Source organism: Anser cygnoides, chromosome 2, assembly GCF_040182565.1.
Source record: "Anser cygnoides isolate HZ-2024a breed goose chromosome 2, Taihu_goose_T2T_genome, whole genome shotgun sequence".
NCBI lineage: Eukaryota > Metazoa > Chordata > Aves > Anseriformes > Anatidae > Anser > Anser cygnoides.
The window spans coordinates 153,817,164-153,839,832 of NC_089874.1; the positions used below are offsets into that span (position 1 = coordinate 153,817,164).

The 22,669-nt window shown below is 39.8% G+C and overlaps 1 long non-coding RNA gene across 1 annotated transcript in view; it reads right to left on the reverse strand.

Annotated features, from left to right (window-relative positions):
* Nucleotides 1–17,883: 17,883 nt before the first annotated feature.
* The window catches only part of LOC125180121 (uncharacterized), a 119,044-nt gene continuing 114,258 nt past the window's right edge, over nt 17,884–22,669 (reverse strand). The window contains exons 5-6 of the long non-coding RNA XR_010828812.1: nt 20,300–20,381; nt 17,884–18,501 (exon numbers count right to left, since the gene is read on the reverse strand). This is a non-coding gene — a long non-coding RNA (uncharacterized lncRNA). The remainder of the gene's footprint in view (nt 18,502–20,299; nt 20,382–22,669) is intronic.

Consider the following 22,669-nt stretch of genomic DNA (forward strand, 5'->3'; position numbering starts at 1 on the left):
TTTCTTGGCTTCTGCCTGTTATCTGGAGTGGGGCAACAGGAAGGACTGGACTTCAACCACGCCACTCTATGCAGTGCTTTCTCGAGGAGTGTCTGTAGCTGCACGTCATCCTTGTCTGTGCAGCAGCTTGGAGACACCAGTGCTCTTCAGACTTTGTGTAAGGAGCAAAGACATTCAATTTCTGGATGTGAGTCCAGAGATCTGTCCCCTAAATGTCAAGAGTTGCAGCACATTATGTCTTGGCTCCTAAATTTCTTTTCAAATCTGACCTGAAGCAACTCCGAGATCTGAACAGTGGTCTTATTCAGCAGCAAGACAGATGGCTTCAGTTTCTTTTCCTACCTGATGTATGAGGAATCTATTAAAACACTTGGAATGACTTTCCATCATGTGGAAGCAAGGAAATAATTTTGCAAATGCAATTCCACACCCTTAAAAGCTGGAGTAGCCTCACACACAGACCCCACCATTCCCTCTGTTTTTCTCTCCCTTGCATGGAGAGTTGAACAACACATAGAGCCTTCACCGGACTAGCTGCCCTGAGGCTACTATCATCCCAAATTCATTTATTATAAAGCCTGTTGCAATAAAGTGTGTGCCTGTACGTGCATACCCATATGTATGACATAGTGTGCTTGAAAACGCCTTCCTTTGTGTATTATTAGTCCCTAGCTCATAGGATCTAAAATATCTTTTCTGCCTCTTTAAGCAGACACTGTTCTGTCTCCTTCTTTTTTTTTCTAACAGCTGTGGGCTGCATCCTGCCAGCTGTTTGGTAGATGTCTGAATCAGCTGTGAGGACTGCATGTCGGCTGGAGCTGGAACAGGGCCTCTTGGCTCAGCCTCAAATGTCCTCACATATCTTGGTTAGAGCTACTCCTAAACAAGCCTTGCATTAGCTCTCAAGATGAAGTTTTGAAGTGAATTAATCATCTCCATGGGAAAACTAGGAAGGGAAAAGGATCACTACAGTGATGGATAGCTCAGAAAGCAAGTTTGGGTTGTATGCATATATGTCACCACAGATGGATTTTTTACATCTGTGCAACAAATGTTATTTATTTCAGGTAGGAATCCTGCTTTGTCAAAAGCCAGCAAAACCAGATTGGTGGAGATTTACTGTCAAACTTTCAAAATTAGCGAAATGGGCTTGGTATTGATATCTTAAACCTCTTTAAATCACCTTTAATTTATTGCATACAGTCTTTGCAAAGCAAGGTTCCAAACCGGTCAGAGAATGGAGAAGACTAGCCAAGGCAGAAGGCAAGGTGGTGTCCTTCCAACTTTAACCTGCCAATGAGTATAAAATCCAGGGCAGAGCTGTAATTTCTGAAAGCACAGGTAAAACAGGGCAACCCCATGCTCCCCATGATGTTTTGCGACTAGAGCACTGTGGGATTCACCAGGTACCAATAACAAGTATGTCATCGCACAGGTAACCTGGAAAGCTAAACTTGAGTGCAAGCCAGGATGATGATGGGTTTCTGATGACAGCTTAAATCCCAGCATTCTTAATAACTTTGCTGTTTTGCCAATACATCCGCTTAAAGTGCTTGTCCTAGGGCTGCAAACTGACCCTCAAGGCCTCCCCAGGAGTTTAAAGTATCAGCTGTCAACTCTCCAGCTGTCAAAACATATCACTTCACCACTGACAGCTTCTTTGATGCAGTTTAGAAAACGTCAGTGCAAAACTTTGTGGCATGTTGGAAAATGGTAATGCACAGACTGCAAAACCTATGCTGAATATTATATGACCATCAGTAAACAAGGACTGGCTTCCTCAGAGTTAGACTAAATTGTTCATCATATTATTCCCATCCGTGAAGAGGTAGGAGTCACTGCCTCCCATCTAAGAGCTGGCAGGTTCCTGCAGGTGGCAGGCCCTCCCACACAGATGTGACAGTGCTTTTCCCGTCCTGATCTGGGGGTTTCAAGACAAAGGGATGAGACCTGGGAGCTCCCAGCCTCATTTGTGTGCACTCTGTGCTGATGGGGTGCACAGGCAGGGCTTCTCTGAGGACCTGCATCTGAGAGTTATCACCTGCTAAAGCCTGTCCGTGCTGTTGTCACCCACATCGATGAACCAAGCTGGACAGGCATGCCAACTCATTCTTTCCCCTTCTTCTTCGCTGTGCAAGGCAGATGTGGCATGAGGCCCCTTTCTGCCAGGGGCAGCATTTTGCATGGACAAAGCAGGGTGGAGCACGTGTCTTCACAACTGGATGGAGATGAGAGGGGTGGTTAGCAGAAGGCAAAAGAGGAGAAAAATCTCTCTGTTCATTTATGATTTACATCTGTCTTTCTTCAAGCTCTTCTAGGCAGTGACTGTTTTCCCTCTGTGCTTGTGCAGTGCTTAAGACCACAGCCATGACATACTATCACAATAGAGGATTAAATGTAAAGCTTGAATATGGTACATATTGAACAAGCCTGTGTTCCTGCAGAAATCACCAGTGAATGTATGTGCAGAAAGATCTGTGTGAACTTGGTAAGTATTATGCAAGCAAAAAAGGACCTACAGAGAACTGTGCCTTGGTGGAAAGCAGGATAGTAGCAGAGCCCACGCATGAGGCCAGAAGGAAAACAAAGAGGCTCTGAGAGTTAAATAAAGCCCATTGTTTTCCCTCCATCAGAAGATTTTTTTTTTCTTTTCTATTTGTTTCTAGTGGCAGGCACACAAATGTGAGAGGCTCTTCTCAGCCTCAGTCTTGTTGCAGACAAAGCCATTGGACAGAGATGAAGGGAATGGTGATGCCTCACAAGCACGGCCAGTGGCAACTCCTGACTTCCCAGTAGGACAAGTTTTAAATCTAGAGGTTATGTATTTACATGTGTGGTTGCACATACGACAAAGAGAGATTTCGGGTGCTTTCCTTTATGTAACCATGAGCTCCATCCGAGTGTCTGCTGGAGCAGAGCCAGCCAAGTGCAAGAATGCAACAAGGAAACATGAAGAGGATGATGCTTTTAATCCTGGGAAACTTTCTGTTGTTTTGATTTTCTCAGCCCTGAGCCCTTCCAGCTAGCATTTATCCACTTATCTTCTGCCTCACAAAATGAGCTCTGACCGAGTTCTTCAAAAAACAATCTTCTACCACCAGAGCCTAACTTTGATCTGGAGGCTCTGCAAAGCACTTGCCCAGACAAAAGTACATTCAGGGATGTCCACACCTGTTCGTGCCTTAAAATTCTGGTTATTACATACATCAGCTGTATTTCTCCATCTCTCACTGGTTCTTTCTCAGGGCTGGCACTCCCCGCTCCTCGGTGTGCAGAGCACAGCTGAACCAGTGATATGGTGACTTTCTGATTTTAATGCCTGGACACTGCTGCCATTTCTGCCTTTACTCACTATCACGGCTTTTCTGCCAGCTCAAAAGGGACAGTTATAGCATGCTTTCTCCCCCTCCTTTCCGTACCACATATGCGAGTATTGTTACTCAGAGTTTTGAAATTTCATGCTAGGACAGTACATGTCAGGAACAGGGCTCCATGAGCCTTTCAAACAGCAACAAGGACAGTCTTGTGCTTGCAATTGAACAGTTTGAATGGAGAGACAAAAAACATCACAGTGAAAATGCACATCCTGAATGTGGACAGTTTTTAGGGTATTTTACTGTATATCAGCTCGTCCCAGTAGACAAACACCAACTTTCACTGAATGAAACAGAAGATAAGTATTTAAAGACAGCTAAGGTGGGAGGCCTAATCCTTCAACTGTTTCTTCCAAGTCTCCATAAGTGTTCCCTCTCCTGTGCCTTTAGGAACTTTTCCTTCAAGACTAGTCAACAACCTGATGTGTCAGGTGTTCTTTCAATGTCTCCTGTTACCTTCACAAACCATAAAAAGGTAGTATTTTTTCTCCTCTTCCACTTGCACACCCCCTCCAGTCACACATTTTTGTCTTATATCTGTTAGAGGCTGGCAATGACACACTCTTGTTAAGTGATGGTTTACATGGCTTCATATATAAATCAGTGGAGTTAAAGAATTACATAATTAATCCGTCTCATGTCTCTGAAATCATTTTTTTGCCACTGATAACTCTTCCTTGAATTGCTGTTTCTTAATACCTCCCTTAATAAGGTGACCATTACTCAGAAAAAAAAAATCCTAATGAAAAAGCACCAAAACTGGAATGGTTCAAGATATAGTCACCTTTATAGGTCTTTATACCTGCTACTTTATGACTGCTTCACATCCTGTTTTGTTTGCCCACCCTCTTGTTTGCATTCCTGTTGTCACTCTGACTCTCGATTTCAAGATCTATCCCAAGTTTGTTTCTTTGCCAGTTCTGGGATCGCTTTCCACTGTATTTTCCAAGACTTCAAGTGGCACAGTCAGCTCAACAGCTGGACCTCTACGTGCACTTTCATTTAGATGTGTTTTTCCAACTGTTTTGAATCAAAGAACAACACCTTTTGCAGGAAGTCTTAGGCCAATTTTATGCCCCAGTGGTGTGTCATTTAAAAGAAAACAAGGAACAGGCTAAACACTGAAAGTGTTCTTATTTCTCCCATTTTGTTGGCAGCTGTGGGAATAGAGTGTTTGTTTCATTTATACATTTTGGCAGTCATTTCATGGGTTGTTGTGTTGTGGCTTATGTGTCACCACTGGTCAGTGAGCTACTAACCAAATATATTGATCTAAATCAGACTTCCATGAATTCATATTTTCATCTGCTTTTCTCTTCTAGAACTATTCTTAAATGAACCACAGAGTTACTTTTATCTCTTTCTTTTAATTTTAGAGTGCATCAAAAGGTTTGATATTTTAAGATAACCATTATCAATAAGGGTGATAAGATTACATAAATAAAATCTTTGTGACTCGGATGTGCCAGAAGAACTAATAAGGCTCCAACAACAGGTCAGCTGTGTGAGGACACAGCTATAAAAAGAAATATTTCCTAACTAGCACAATCTACTTAGATGAAATTCTTGAGTTGAAAAAAGCATCTTGGGTTGAAAAAACACTTTTGTCCTTTTGAGAAAAACACTATAATAAGTGAGCCAGGAGATTTTCACAGGTATTGCCTCACAAAAATCTGTACCTTGGAAATAATCAAAATATGCTTGAAATATTTATTTGACTGAAAACATATGAGCATTCCAAACCCACATGGACTTAGGCAAGTGCCCATCTCTCTTACCAAAGCAGTCTCTGTTCAGACAGTTTTCTTTCCCACAGAAACTAATGGCACAGACTGCTCTCCACCCAGACGGAATCCTGTCCTGGCCATAGATGAAAGAGCAGAGATCAGTGGGCTCCTGCTGACCAACCCTGATGGAGGTGCTGGGTCCCTAGACTACTTGCACTAGGTAGAACAGATCACTTGGCTGGGTAGGAACCAGCAGGGCTCTCCCTGGACAGGTCAACTAGGCAGCAGGCGGCACACAACAGCTCAGGAGGAGAAAGTCCAAGCTAGACTTTGTTATATCTTTCCTAAAAGAACTTAACTCTGAGGCAAGAGTGACACTGAGTTGATACAGATGAGTAGCTTGCCTTCTGGAAGGAAGTAGGGTTTGGTTTTTATCCTCTTAAACAAATGCATAAAGGACAATGGGGCTGCAGATCAGCTGGAAGAGGGGCACAATTACTTGCAGGACATATCCCATTGCAATAACAGAAGACATGTTTCAGTGGATGATCAACAAGAAGCTGCCTCCCAGGCTGCAGCTAATCCTTCATAGCTCGAGAAGATCTTCCTTGTTTATATTTACCTTAACCAAATGCTTTCTGCTTATCAGTGGGAGAACAAACCCTGAGGCTTCAGCTGGTCTCCTGCTAAAGACTGCACACTGTGCTGTGGTGGGGGATCCGAGCACAGACTACAAGGCTGTCAGAAAAGCCAAGCCAGAGTAGTGGGGGATCAAAGAGTCTGGGACTCTTCTGGGAGCACCCTACTCAACAGATCCTGCTGACTGCATGCAAAAAGTGGCCTAGAATCAGGGAAAGGCCTCAGCAGGAGGGGGGTGAAGACTTGCCTTTCCCTCCTCTATAAACTATAGCAACACTTCATGGGTCTTTGATCTCACTACAAGGGATGGAAGTGAGGGAAGTACTGGGAGGACTCTTTGTTCCTCTTAACACTATCCCAGTTCTTCATCTGAGATGCAGCAACAAGTTTAATTCAAAGAAGATTCATATGAACTCCATGTGTGTTCCTAGCCCCAGAATCAAGGATATTCTGTGATGAAGATAAATTACAAAACGTCACTGAAAAAGAGAGTGAAGTTACTCTGCTGTTAGCAAAGTTATAACATGATACTCTTAATAATTTTAATAGCCTTATATTCCTTCCCCAAAGTGCTGTCTTCAGTGCAGACAGAGGACAGACAGGATTGCCTTATTCTTTAGACAGTTCCTCCTGATGTGATGGGAGCGATGTCAGTGTAACGTCATGAAGAGTAATAATGAAGGTTTAAGAAAAAAAAAAAAAAAAAAAAAAATCAGAGTTGTGACCACAGCTGCTCTACAGCTCCTCACCCACTGCAGAAATTCAGCTGAGGAAAGGGAGGACGGGGTTTTTCTGCATTTTGCCAAGCCTGCAATCAAATCATGAAACCAAAATGATACCAACTTCAAAAAAAAATAAAAAAAAATATGGATGTAGTTAAATTTGAACAGCAAAGTTCCTGTTTCTGTTCCTATTTGTTTCTGTGTGAACTTTGTAACATACACAAAGAGGACCAGATATTGAACCCAACAGTTGCATTCGCATGCGCATGTCATGGAACCCTGTTTCCTCTTCACATACTTCTGCAGCTAAGGCAAAATTTAATAGGGCATGCCATGGTCTTGTTCATGTTCCATGTCCACTGTGCCAGACATCACTGTGAGCCAACCATGAGATGCATCTTGTGGAGGGTATAATGGAATCAGAGGATGAGGGCTGCTGGAGAAGAGATACCTAGCAGCATTTCATGGCTCATACAAGACTTATACTGCAAACTAGTGCTGTGGCCATCTGATCTTATGTTGCTATTTCACACCTCGGAAGTACATCTGAATGCATGATGCGCATGTATACACTGAAAACACATCCAAACAATAGGCTCACCTGCTGACTACCTTGTCTAACTTCAAGGAGTGTTCCTGGTGAAAGTCAGTCTGGACATTTGCAGTCCTTTGCAGAACTTGACAGGGAGCAGTGGTTTAATAAGTTCCTAGCTTTGCAAGGTGCCCCTAATCCAATGTGATCTTCTCAGCTTCAGGTATTCAAAACATGGCAAAAAGGGCTTGGTATGATTCAGTTCAACAGCTGATGTTCCCTAAAATTTGAAAAGGGTTGATTCCTGTCTAAAACAATAGTATAATCCAGATAAATCTTATTCCAGTTCTTTCATTCAAACACTGGAACTTTAGAAGATAAATATGCTACTTGTTTTAATGAAATCTTTGGAGCTGTGATTCCAGATGTGTCCTTTGATTCAGAGAGATAAAGGAGGAATATTCATACTATAAGACCTCAGGCATCTAAGATCCTCAGAGGAATGTTTAAATTTATGTTGACCACAACATCAACCTCAGCTCCAGACGTATAATTAGCCAGTGTGAATGCCATGTAAATGGCCTTAAGCTAATGGAAATTTGCAACACATGAAGAACATAAATGAAATGGAGATATACTTATGCAATGTGGGTCTAACTGCAAATCAACTTTTTGCTCTTCATGAGAGGCTACTTGGCTAGTAATGACAGTGAGCTCACAGGTATGGGATTTTGCTTATCAAGAGATTACTAGTTGATGACGTGGGGGAAGTGTGCCTAATTTTAACAGTCACCATAATTTTCCATGGAGAGAAAGTAAGAAGCCAGCTACTTCCCACTGATATTGATAGGAAATCATTTTATTAGGATATTGCAGGATCACTCTCCTTCCCCTTTTCCCTAACCATACAGCACATACTGTAACTTGCTGGTACAGAATCATAGAAACATTCAGGTTGGAAAAGACCTCTAAAATCATCTAGTCCAACCTTTAAGATCATCTAGTCCAATCTTTAGAGGCATATACTTGGAATCACTGAAAGACCCACAGCCAACAGCTGGTGTTTTTAGAATCTCTTATTCCCTTTGCTACCTTTGCTGAACTAGAGCTTTCTGGAATAGTATGAATTAATTCCCAAAAGTTGTGAATCCTGAATAACTCATTTATTCATGTGCCTGTAAAAGGCATTAAAATTTAAGAGTCTGAAATAAAAATGAGTGTAATTGCACCTGTTTTTAGATTCCTATCCATTCCAGTGTACCATTTCATTTTTACTGCCATTTAAATGGCACACTGTTTAATTGAAAGCTCTGAATTGCTGATTGCTGTTACAATGTGACTTCTCAGTGGGAAAAAAATACACCCTTTGTAAATTACATGGAAATGAAGTGGTATCTTCACTATGAACAATCTCAGATACGGATGTGGAAAGCCAGAATTAGAGCTGTGATAGTGTCCATAATTTCTGGCTTAATGAAGATTTATATGGCTGATTTTAGTGAGCAAACTGTGTGAACCCCATGAGAGCTCTGACGTGTATGAGGACATACAGCACACGTTTCACCAGGACTCTTCCCTTGCTGGGTTAATTAGCAATTAGTAACCTTAGACATTTGTTGATTTATTTAACCATAACATTGGCAATTGAATATGGCAAATTTCTCCAAAAAGGTAATTAAACATAAATCAGATATTAGATAACTTGAGAAATCTGCAAAATATAGAAATTATGAATCCAACCAAAGGTATGAGGGTCATACCACATGGGCAATGTTCTGCATACATAGCACAACATCAGGCACTTCTGTGAAAGGTGCTATACTCTGTAGCAATAAGGCAGCTTTTCCCCAGCAAGAGGAGGAAGAGGAAGATGAGGCCAGATGAGGAATTCCATACTGTCAGTGAAACATCCATGATCAGTTAAACGGTGAGTTTATACACTGATCTCAGGATTGCATCTCCAGAGGGTTTGAAGTCGATGAGAAAGGCTTTCCCAACTATTAAGCAATCTGTAGATCAGGCTGCTTTCTACAGGATATTAGCTGCAGTGAGAATTTCACATGCTTTGGAATCAAACAGAAAGAGATGGTGAAGCATAAGACTCAAAGACTACTCTTTTAATAGGAAATATCCAGTAGAGACAACTGGGATGAAATACAAGCTCTCTGTGGTCAGGATTCCATGTAAACTCTTGCTATTAATATGAAGTAATGGAGCTAGTTGGGTTGTTTTTTCACTTCATTCCTGATCCAAAACTGGCCAAGTTTTACAAAACCAATAGATACCTGAGCTAAGTTTCAAGCTGGCTCTAATTATTCCATGGTTTTGATGATTCCTTCATCCTTGCTAGATTTATGACTGGGGAAAAAAAAAGAAAAAAAAAAGGAAAAAAAAGTTCAATGCATATTAATTATTATAGCTTTTCTTTGGCTTTCTTTTTTTCTTCTTTCCTTTTTTTTTTTTTATATATATATATATATTTAGAAATATTAAGTTCACCTAAATGCAAGCCTGATGTAGACGTTCACCAGGGTTGTTATTTCTTGATACTATCTCTAGGAAATAAAACCAATGATATTTTCACATAGCTCTAGTTTCCAGCCACTGTTACATTCTAATGATATTATCAATAACCATATAGATAGAAGGGACGTTTCCTACCACACCAAATACAATAGCTTGAAACATGAGAAGTGGTTTATGCATCCCTTTAGCTGGTGGTTAACCTCATCAAATTACTGCACCTGCTATGTCTGTGAGAACTAAATACAGATGGTGTCAGCATCTGGCCAACTGAACCCAACCCTATGTTAATTTGAGCAGATGTAAGCAACCACATGGTTGGTTCCAGCATGACGTGATGTGACTGTGCTTCATCACAATATAGAGTGATTTGTCCCAAGGTGCAGAAAACAGGGCAAGATACAGCTAATTGCTTCTCCCTTCTTGCTGAATCCAGCCCTGCCAAATCCACAAAATCAAGGAGTAATTTAAGCTGGAAAGAACCTGTCCAGGAAGCTTCAGTGTGGCCAGGAGTTTCCCTTCACCTCAGGGCCTCTTAGAGTAGTTGAATTGTCAGGAGAGACAAGGAAAGGATAAAAGGTCTCAGGGGATGCCTTGGACTAGGCATCCCCTAATCAGAGGCACTGCACAAGCAGCATAAATCAACAGCCCTGTCCCCCAAGGGGCAGAGAACAAAGGCAACACTCAAAAGTGGGAGAACAAAGAAACTCTGGTCTTGAAACCTAGCAGTCAAGGACAATTTTGAGAAGGAAAGTGAAGAAATGAAATAGCTCAGTAGATATGCCTATATGGGATGTTGCTTTTGTTCCTCTGTTTGGTTTTTTGTTTGTTTTCAGAAAAAGTATGAAGGAACTTGCTTGAAACCTGAGCAAAAAGGTGAAGTAGAACAGAAGGAAACATCTTCGCTTTATTTCTTTCCATCCCATACCCCAGAATGACACATAATGATTGCTTGAGCAAGCACCTGAGAAAAGACCAAGCCAGTGAACAAGTCACTTCAAGGGACTTTAAGGAGTTTGTCCTGAACCTCTTGCATGGTCCCAAGAATATCTTGATTGTCATACACTGAGCACAAGACAGTCAGTAGAGGAGTGCAGAGCAAGACAGACCCTTATTTTGACCCTACACGCAGTTCAGCTCTTATTGACTCCTCTGAGAGATGATCATATTAACATTACTCAAAGCCTGGAACAGAAGCCTCTTAATGAACATAAGGAATGCAGTCAGCCTGTCCCTCTTCCTCCAGTGCTGCATAATTTCTTACATTATTTTGTCAGGATTTATTCAATTTTAAATGGCACAAAATGTAAAGTTATAACATATCTAAAGTACCCTTAGTTCTATAGCAATAGTGTTAATGAACTATGTAAATAAAATAGACTAATGTAGCAATTTGTGCTCACAAAATATACAGACACATATGTAGACACATAATACCTTCTACCAGATGGTTAGAACTACATGTCTACTCTGGCTGTGAGATGTGCCCTTTTACGTATATGCAGATTATGTAGAGATATAGACATAAATTATACACACACACAAGGACACATCACTAAGAAAATTCCGATTAAGGTCAATACAGCTGGTCCTGTGCTTACAGTGCACAGTTTGTTGTATGTTTTTGGTTGTTTTTTTTTTTTTTGGATTGCTGGTTTTGTTTGTTTGTTTGTTTGTTTTTCAACTGGGGCTACTAAGTCATCTATGCTTAACTTTCTTCCTCTTGCCATTTATACAATAGGGCGCATGTATAACATGGATGTGAATCCTTACTGACCTTCCCCTCTTTTCTCATACAGAATCCCATGACCACACTGTTTCCAGATAAAAGATTACTCTACAGTATTTTAAGGTCTAACTTAAGAAGAGAGGATATACTTACACTGTATTTATGTCATCAGAGCAGGAAAATCCTCAGCATTATGTCTCAAATGGAAGAGCTACAAATCACTGCAATGTACTTATAATGTGACAGCTAATAACAAGGATTTTTTTTCAGAGATTGCCACACACTGGTTGAGAGAATGTCTGAATAAGAAACATGATGGGACTAGAGGACCTCTTGAGGTCCCTTCCAACTTGAGATATCCTATGATTTACGATCCTTTGATTCTAGGAGGTAAACAGCTAAGCTGGGTGACCGCAGCATGAAGACAGAAGAATGAAACCTTTCCTCACATATCTGTCCATTCACGTGGCTCCCACTATTTTCTTCACTCTCTTTTTCTGTCTCTCTGCAGAGTAACCTTGCAGATTTTCTTAAATGACATTTCTCACATAGAAGATAATGTCTATGAGAAATGGAGTTTCATTACAAGTTTGTTGACATCCTGTTTCTGTTAGCTGCTCTGAAGCTGTGTCAGGGTCAGTTAAAGATATTCTACCTTCAGCAGTCAGTAATCAGGAACAGAGCCATATCCTCAGCTGCTTTTTTCTCCTCCACATGTCCGCATTTGGCATAGTGTTGGCATCATCAGGGCGGGGAGCAGCTCCAGTTGCTCTACACTACAGATGGTTGTGTGTCCTCCTTTCTGAACTGACACCTTACCAGTCACACCTATGTCTTATCTCGGTCCATAAATCTCAGCCACATAAGGTGGTTAGACCACAGCAGAAAAGGAAGTTTCTTAGTGTACAGCTGAGGGACAAAATCAGACATCCTGGAATGCTTCCAGACAGGCCATAAAGAAGAATAGTGTCACAGTCCTTTACATTTATGCTGTTTACCAGCAAAGTGAGAAAACACCCTGCTTTTGAACAGGTTGGTTAAAATTTTCAGGTATCTCTCAGACCACTAGGTAAAATACTCCTGTTAGTTTTAAAGACATTTTGGTATCACAGAGATTTCAAACTCAATTTTTGCCAAGCCTGAGGGCACCCACATTTGTTGTTTTTTGTTGGTTGGCCTTTTTCTTTTTTTTTCAGGGAATTCACTTCAGCAGCTATATTTCTGGTGCTCTACAGAGTGACCTGGTGATCTGTGAAACCTCATCTGCATTGACAACTTCTATACCACTCTCTGTCCCCATGCATCTGAGGCCCAAGATTTTGAGCAATTTGAGAGCAGAGCTGGTGCCTCTCTTATTACCCAGTCATTACAGACTACTTGTGTCAGAAGAAACATGATTTTTCACTCTTCCAAGGCAACGTAGGAACTTGATATCATGACTCAGCTCTAAGAGAATTCTTGAGTCACCCGACTATTATTTTTTCTTTCCGGAGGCTGTGCAACTCTGTTTAATGTACAAAAATATGCAAGAGGCCACAAAGAGTAAGACAAAGACTTCTAACAGCTGTGGTCTTTAACAGCTAAAGTGAGGCCCAGATTCTGCCAGGGTGAAGAGTAATTTTATACAGAATGGAACTCTTTCAGAAGGACTGTTATTTTCAAACATTCCCTTTGGACAAGGGGGTCTTGGCACTCAAGCCCTGCTCCAAACCAAGCAGAGATTAGATTTGAAGCTCCCCTGTCCTCAAAAGCTAAGTTGGCCTAGGTTAAGGAAAAGTTTCCTTTCTCTTACTTTTGGCAGCTATTTTGGATAGACAGAGTTTAAGCTTACTCTGTTTCTTATTGTCTTTACAATCAGTTCAGCAGCTGGCTGAGGGAGCTGCATAGCATGCTGTCTATTCCTTTTCACACTCCTGTAGAGAGAACAAGTATATGAGCTGGCCTTCAATTCTCCTTTGTAAAACAGAAACACTACCAAACTGGTGCCTCTCATGGACATTGAGAAAAAAGATAGTGATGTGACTTTACACTATAGTAATGAAGTCTGTATAACTATCTAGAAGATGAGGAAATTTCCTGTATTTAACTGTACAGGGACTAAGTAATGTTAGCTGGTTAGATCCACAGCTTGTAAAATTCCAGACTACTCTACTTTAAGACAAGACAAATTTTAATTCACTGTAGATTAAGGTGTCTATGCTATACTGAAAGGAAAAATTGTTCTGCAAAGAAAAAGAAAGTAGCAAAAAGTACTTCCCATATAACACCTATTAAATGTTGCAGCAATCTTAGGCAAATATTGATTAATCTCAAAATAATCCAACATTATAATTTCAGTTCAATTCAACAATTCAGAATTTTCTGTTTCATTGACCCAATACATAACTAAAATGTATCAAGGTCCCTTCTGCCAGAACTGGATTTTCTACAATGCAGTTATTTCCACACAAAATGCCTGGCCAGTCCTGCAAATAGGCTTAGGAAATCTCTGATATCCATCAGAAGAGATAGCTCGGGTAGCTTAGTAGTAACCTTGGCAATATTAACCTCTTTCCAGACCAGTGTCTGGCATAAATCTGAGAAGCTTCTTGTAATTTTGGAAGAAATAAACCACAACGGAAGTTCCACCTGCAGATGAACTTGTCTATTACAAAACTTTTTTGCTGTGTGTCACATTAGGAAAAAATGATAGTAAAAATAGAAACTAAAACAACTGTTAGAAGTTGCATTTCAGTGCTTCCAGCAGCTGGTGTAGCAAGGAAGATAGTCAGGGATGGAAATATGTCATCAAAATAATGTTAACAGTTTTTGCTGGACTCCTCTTTTCCAGATGCCAGAGAGCTAAATGACAGTTCTTAAATATTATAAAAGGAGAAAAAAATGAGGTTGTCTATTTTTTTTTTTTAAGCAGTCAGCACAGCATTTGCTTTACAGCAGTTTTGGCACAGTAATTACCTAAACACAAGATAAAAAATTACTGTAATCAGAGCTTACATTATATTAAGTTTATGGCTCTAGAAAAATATCTAATTCGGGGTTTTGTTCAGAGCATAGAGAAATTCTGTCAGAACAGATGGGGAGGGATAGTAAAAGCTACATGAGGAGATTATAAAAAACAATATTACTGACTTCTAATGTACTTTAAACTCCTGTCTTCTGCAGTTGCCACCTTTCCTCCATATTGCAAAATTTATCAATTTACAGTCCAATCTGGACAATGTAGGCAATTCTATATGATCCAGTAACATGGGTCAAAATGACAAAGACTTTGAAAGAAACTTGTCAAGTGTGACTATCCTATGTAGTTGCTTTTAGGTACACTAAGGTAGCACTTAGAGATGCATCTGCAATTATAAGTGTCTACACACAACATGATTATGGTCTCTGTAGACAGGGAAGATAGAAGAGAAGAAAATGAATAAAAAAGATCTCATTCAAACCTCCTACTGAATGTGCCAGACTAGCAGCTGAAACTAATTCTCTCTTGACTGATTAGGGAGCAAAGGTCTGACAACGCTGAATAACAGACAACCGCAGTAGTCCATTGTGGAGTGTACATGTCAAACTAGTAGTAGTAGTGTTGTTACACTCTTATAGTAGAAAGTTTATATGCAGCCTATATAGCCTGAAGCTCAGCTATGAAGTAGCCTCCTACAGATTTCAAAAGGAATAATAAATGCATTAGAAGTGCTGAGAAGTGACCAAAGTCTTAAAGGAAAACCCTAGCAGAATGGAAGTTGTATCACCTCTGTCCTCACGCAATGCTTTCGTCTGTGGCCATCCTTCTTCTTTAGAAATGATTAATGAAAATTTTAGCGATGAAAATATGTTACAGAACAAAGATGTGTCATATGCCCTAAAGATTGATAATCTAAGGACCAGATCCTGCAGTTGATCAAGACTTTTTTTCATAGACTTTACTCCAGAAAGATTACAATGATCATCCTGTGTGACATTGCCCACACAGTACTCAGTCCAATAATTTATAACACATCATTTGTACGTACTTCAGCACACCTTTTGGAAAGATGCATTCTTTACATCCGGTGTTCAAGAACTTACCTCAGAGCACCTCAGAGTGTCCCAGTGGTTGATAGCACTCTCAGTTCCACACAAAAGGTTCAGTTGTAAGTTTCTTTTTTATAAGGCCTCAGTTTTATAGTCTTGGTTATAAAGTGATATAATAATATCAGATAGTGACTTCCTTTTATAGCCAAAAAGCAAATTTTCTTTTCAAGACAGCTAGATGAGATGAAGCTTTTTCTCGTTGTAGACACTTTCTCCATACCCTAAATACTCTTTAGACTTTTATGTTTTTGTTGTTTTTATTCTAAGCATGAAGAGCAGGGCTCATTTCACTTAATATATAGTTATCTAAAAGTAGGCATGAGATCTCATTCATATCACCTCTACAGTCAGTAGATAAAAACATCTCAAGAGAGCATTTCCCCTCACTTCTGGATAGCTAGATAACCCCTTTGAGGTACTAATCTTTCCAGTGACTGTAGAAGGAACTTAGGCAACAGATTTTGACAAGACATCACAATTTTTGATCAAGACAAACCTCTCCTTTAAGTGGTAACAGTATTCTAGTAGTAGCTGAAACACTGCTCTGGTACCTCATCTCCCAGTCCTGCCCAGAGGAGCAGATATTATTTCCCATAGAGATCATGGCTGGCCTTCATTTCCTAATAGCTTGTTCTGGCAGGAACACTTGTCCCCAGCCATAGATAAAAGACCGAAGCTGACAGACGAAAAAAAAAAAAAAAAAAAGTGCTGCTCACATAACATTCGTGAAGCAGCAAAGTTAATTGCTATGTAATTACCACCCAAGTAAATTGTTTAATGTGGTAAAATGTGACCAGGGTTGTTACTTCTGTTGCAAGCAGTGGCTCATGGTGCCATCTGCAACCCATCAACAGATCACATAGTGAATTTGCTGCAGATGTAATGCAAACCCTCGACATCTCCAAGCATGTTGTTAAAAACCCCCACCAAGTGAATACTAACATTTCTGTTGTTTCAGATGTCATTCTGGCTATTTACACAGGGCTCAATGGTGCCGCACTTGTTCATGTTGATGAGGGAAGAATATGGTTAGTTAAGAGACAAGCAGGTTGGCAATGGCTTCTGAGGTTAGAAACAAAAATAAAAGGGGGCTAGAAGACACATCAGTGTTCAACCATAATTGGAAATCCAGCTACGCCATGTGGAGAGGGGAGCAATGAGGGGGAAAGGAATGTGGTCTGTCATGAAAGCAGCATTCTGGCAATTTAATGTGGGATCGCGAGCAGTTCGTATAAACAGCAGGCGACTGCTGGATCAGCTACTGACTCCTTCTGGGTGCAACACGCCTAGTGGGTGAATGTGCCAGATCAGAGTCATAACCACAGCAGGCACCAGTACTTTGCGCTGTAAAGCTGGGATAATGCACTGAAAGTGGAGTGAAATCCAAGAGTATGTAGATCCTCTGAAAGGTGCTGCGATGCAAACTGCTTGCAGACCTCCAACATCTTCAGCAGGGCATCAACAGGGGGACAGGGCTCCATGGGGATCATAGGGACATTGTCTGCTGCTGCCAGCATCACAGGAACTCCCACAGCATGCAGGGAGAACTCTTATATCTTATTTTAACAATATTATCTATTACTTCAAATTTCCAATTCAAAAGGCCATTGGAAAAAAGAACAGAGAGTGACACTTTCAATTTGTGCATTAAAACATGGACTTATTTCCTGTTCCCTCTCTGCATATCAGTTGTCCCACAAAAGTGGTTGGATTTGCTTCTCTTGTTTTCAGAATTTCTATAATATATTTATTTATTATTTATTTTAATGAGAACATTTTAGAAGCAGCTCAAGGATACAGGAGGCACCAAGACTCTTTAGATTTGAGCTCCTTGGTGCCTGAGGTGTTTTTGAAAATGTCTCCCATGGTTCACAGTAACCCAGATACTCAGCAAATCTCACTCAAAGTGGAAAGTTGAGCCCTTTAAAAAGCTGTTCCTCCTGCTGAAGGGTATCTAGGATTATCAGCACACATTACTTCATGAGAGAGAAATGCTTCTGAGCTCCATTGATTGTCACACTTTAAGCTATCTCTCATGTCAGTAGCAGTAGCCTGGTTTTGCTCCTTTGGTTACTTTGCACTGAGCGGTAAAGAGCATGAAAGAAAAAGAGAAAAACCTGCAAAGCAGTTTTGTTTTGTTTTAAACCAAGATACCAGTATCACCCTAGTACCAGTTTTATGTATCTGATGTGCTTGCTGAGCTCCTTGGATAATCTGTATTTGTGCAGAATCTGGAAGCTTCTCAAGTAGATGTGTTTGACTCTATACATCCAAAACAAGCAGGAAGAAGTATATACTCCATTACCTGACACACACACTTTGTGAGAACAACTTGCACATATACTTCAAGAAACTGACCAACAGGAGCCTTTTGTTCTCAAAAAAATGGGGCTGATTCTGACTTACTTGGAGCATTCTTCCTTCAGTTGAATACTCACAATAGGATAAACAGGAAAAAAAAAAAAAAAGTTTATTTTGGAGGAACAAAAGCAACTTCTAGATTTTTAAGCTCTTTGCTTGCTGTCCTGGAAGAGTTAGCTTGGAGAATGAACTGACGTGCATAAAGCTGCACTGTTTAGCATTGAGAGAGAATTTGTCTTAACAAAAGAATGTGAGAAAGACAGCAAGAGAAAGACCGACCTACTGCCCAGGGGAATTTAACAATTTGAATTGCAGCAAAAATCTTGAAATGGAGTAAATTGCCCAAGTTCAGTTGATTACAGCAGCTGAAGAGTTATTATCATAGGTTTTGAAAAATCACAGCAGTATGGATAATCTCTAGACCATGAAGCAATGTGGCATCCTTACAAAACTAACCCTTGGTCCTCGGTTTTGAACACATTGCATGCAATTTTAATGCACGGGATAGGGTGACAATAGTCTAAGAACAACTATGATGTGTATCTTCTTGTATTTTTTCCCTGATATTTCCAATTGCAAAGTTTTCTTTATTGGAAAAGTGATTTATAATGTATAATAACACACAGCAGTCTATGCTGGCATTATCATGGGAGCAAAGAAGTGCCATAATAATGTTCACTATCATAAGATAAACTGTAGTAAAAAAACTGAGACATTACTACTTGATGATCTCTCCCATTACTGAGCATTTCAGGAAACAGGTCCTTAGCAACTCATGCACCAGTTAAGGAGTGACACTGGGCACACTGGAATCATGACAGACCCACTGCAAAACAACAGCAACAACAACAAAATATTTGCTTTGTTTTATGACTGTTTTTTATGAGTAGCAGGAAATGGAATTTTGTCATCAGTTTTATAATGATAGCTACTTAAGCTCTAATCTTGTTTTTATGATCCTCTACTAGCAGGTTGAAAAAAAGATGTTGCGCCAATCCAGAATACAAAATAGCTTCCTTGGCCTTGCCTAGATCTTTAGTCCTTTGGCAGTTCAGCACTGCAGAAAATATGGTGACCACACTGTGAGCTCTGTGACTTCGGTGCGTTGAGATCCTGGGATGCCACAGAGGTTACAGAGGCATATGACAGATGGACAATGGTAAAGTCCAGAGGTGTGAGTGAAGATGTGTCATGCCCACTACTGAACAAGGTCTTTCCCTGAAAGAGTTGGAGTTGTTCAGCCTGGAGAAGAGAAGGCTCTGGGGAGACTTTATGGTGACTTTCCAATACCTAAAGGGGACCTATAAGAAAACTGGGGAGGGACTCTTTGTCAGGGAGTGTAATGATAGAAAAAGGGGAATGGCTTTAAACTTAAAAAGGGTTGATTTAGATTGGACATTAGGAAAAAATTATTTACTGGTGAGGCACTGGCACAGGTTGCCCAGAGAAGCTGTGGATGTCCCATCCCTGGCAGTGTTCAAGGCCAAGTTGGATGGAGCTTTGAGGAACCTGGTCTAGCAGAAAGTGTCTCTGACCATGGCAGGGGGGTTAGAACTAGATGAACTTTAAGGTCCCTTCCAACCCAAACCATTCTATGATTCAAAGAATCTATGATTCAATAATTCCTGAAGTTCTTACACCAGTTGTATGAAAACAGCTTCTTAAAAAAAAATATTAAAAAAATGTACTTTTACTATCATCTCCAAGATGTAATCAGGGTCTTCATGAGAATCATTCAGCAATCATGTATTTTGATGTCTGCCGTTTCAATTATTATTTTCAGTGAAGAAAATATCATACAGTTAAATGTTTTTCAGTTGAAAGTCACACAAGAGAAGACATAGAAAGGAGGTATGCATATGGCTATTTCACAGCAGAAAATTATATTCAACTTCAATGTCAAAATAAAGAACAGTTCGGTATTTCTAAATCAAATTGTTTTACAGCATTTTATTCCATCAATGATAGTTAGGCTTTTTATACTGAGTAAGGCCAAAATGAAATACAGATATTCCAGAAACCCACGTAGGTTGTAAATTCTAGTTTCTGACTATGTCTAAATACAACTGAAATAAACAAATTCAAGTGTCATTTTTTTCCTTTTGCAAATATATTGGTTTTACTTAAAGTGTAAATCAATATATGGTGTAAATAAATCGTTGCAATAATTATTTTGAGGAAGAACAGAGGACCAAAAAATAAATAAAGACAGATATGTTTATGGCATCGTCATTTTCTTTTTAAGAAACAAGAAAAAATAGTCTTCATAGCTGAAGGGCAGTTTTGCATTCTATTTCCTTGCAGATATCATTTTAGCATTTTTTAAAGTTCACAAATCAAGGCAAGGTCATTTTCTCTTGTTCTCAGTAGACAAAGCATATAGTTTTACTGCAGGGGGAAAAGGGCAGCAAAGTTGATCTGCAAATCTCTTACTTGAGCCTTAGTAATTTTAGACAGGTGCCCTTTGCTTAGTGATATTTTTTTCTTGAAAGAATGCATCTTGGCACAAAGAAGAAAAAAAGTAATTGTAGACGTCTGGCCTTTAGAAAGCCAATGGCTTACAAATTAATTTTACTGGAGGCTGTAGCAATTATAGGACTTGATACTGCCAACCAGATACTCACCTGAACCTCACCGCAGAGTCCATTTGTCTGTTCAGGCTTCTGTTGCAATTTGCTGAGGAAAAACTGTGGATCTTAACATGTCCTAAAAACAAAACATCATAGTTATCTCACTGTTAAAGAGAATCAATTTGCAGGTCTTTGTGCTGATATGCAAAGCTTTTCAGATATCATCATTCCTTACACTGAAAATCACCTCTCACTCTGCAACTGCTATGACTTTCATTTGAAGGTTGTCCCCTCTGACAGCAAAGATGCTGCCAGCTAAGAAGGAGCAGTCATATTCTCCAAAGAGCATGAAACATCTTTATTTATTTATTTTGTAGACTGAAAAAGACTTATGTGCAAATGACAACACCTGTCCATGAAACAAAAACTGTTTATAGAAAGGTACTAGTTCCAGAGAAAGGTTTATCAGCAATGATCAGGGTAAGGGTCCAATTTCTGCTCAAATAGTAGGATACTGGAAGTAGTTTGAGAACAGATCAGTAACCAAGAGAAAGCCATTTCAGGTCTGTCCTCTGCCCAGTAATCACAGGAGCATTGAACTCCTGAGTGCTCTAATCCACAGGCCTGCTGCCTACTTCGCAGAAAAACACCCAAAGGACTGAGGAGCTTTTTCAGGATAAAGCAGGGTATTTTTCAAAACCATGAATTGACAGAAAGAAACATTTACATCCCGGTGTGAACAACAATCTTAGAGTCTTTCTTATACAATTAACGTAATACAAAATCTCCCAAACTTGAAGACCCCTAACTCTGCAATTTTACTTTCTGATCCGGGATACATGGACAACATACTTTTAATGAGTTCAATAGCGTGTGGGATTCCAGAGGCCGTCAAGACCTGGGCAGTGCAGTCATTATGTCTGTGAAACCTTTTGAGACAACTACATGGTGCCTCTAAGCTTGCTTGGGTTTGATGAGACCCAAATTCTGGCATGGCTCCCTGGGAACCTCTTCTATATCATTTCTGAAATTGCCTCTGTCAAACATTTTAAACACACGGCTGATAAAATGTGATTTTAGAGATATTCACCTGCTACAACTCCATATTTCCCTTGGCAGTATGTTTCCCAGCTGTGGAAACTTTACTTTCTGTATTTCTCAAACGCTGAGTTTATTGTTACTTCTGTGCTGCTTTGGGTTCTTAAGTTATCAGCTTTTGAAGTGTTTCTGTTGTTGTTGTTGTTTTTCTAGTAAATAAACCCTAAATTTAAATAATGATTAAACAATAATTCACTAAAGAAGATAGCTGTGGCAGGTTGACTCAAATGTGAGTTTATTTTCCATAATAAAATGTGTCAATATTTATCCTTATTTAAAGCACAATTTTCTCAAATAATAGAGTTAATATTAAGGGACCTATCTATCTTAGGAATACATAAGATGCCATTTTTCATTGTCTGGAGGTTGCAAAGCTGAGAAATATTGTAACTGCTGCTATATGAGCATAGCTCTTGAATCAGCTTCTGTAGGGAGACATGACATTTTTCCATTATTGTTTTACTGCTACTCAGTTTCAGCCATTAACTTGTAATGCCCAGAAGGCTTATAGTGCAGAGAATTTGACTGTTGCCAATGTAAAATTACTGATAAGAGGATGGTTGTTTTTTAAATTTTTTAAATTATTTTTATATTTTTAAAGATTTTTTATTTTTTAAAGATGCGTAGCAATTTGCCAACGTTTTTAACAGCAGAATCCAGAAGGTAAATAATTCTTAAAGGTTTTGAAACTTTTGAAAGTAGTTATAAATTTTCAGTATAAATATTGATAACATTACTACAATATCTTGTAAAAAGATGCTTACACTCAAAATGTGACGGCCTATCAATAGCAATGAAACCAGCAGTGGTCTTGAATCAAAATCCTGGATCTATACAGCCTGAAGTAATGAGATATTCAAAATGCAGCTCTTGATGTTGGTCTTTTCTCTGTTATAAATGTCACCTTAATTTTACCCCATTGGTGTCCCAGACTGAAGCCTTATATTTACAGCTTGGTCATCCCAGGAAGGGGGAGGACATAGCCCTGCAGATGTCATTACTTCATTCTGCACACCAAGGCAGACCAGCAATTTTAAACAATCCTGTTCTGAATGCTTAGCTGGCCACTTCTCAAAGGAAATGAAAATCCTTAAAATCAAGAACTGTATTTTTCTTCGTACATAGAATCATAGATTAGCCTGAGTTGGAAGCGACCCACAAGGATCATTGAGTCCAGCTCCTGGGTCCCCAAAAGACCACCCAAAAATCAGACCATGTGTCTGAGAGCATTGTCCAAACACTTCTTGAACTCCAGCAGGCTCGGTGCTGTGACCACTGCCCTGGAGAGCCTGTCCCAGTGCCTGACCACCTCTGGGTGCAGAACCT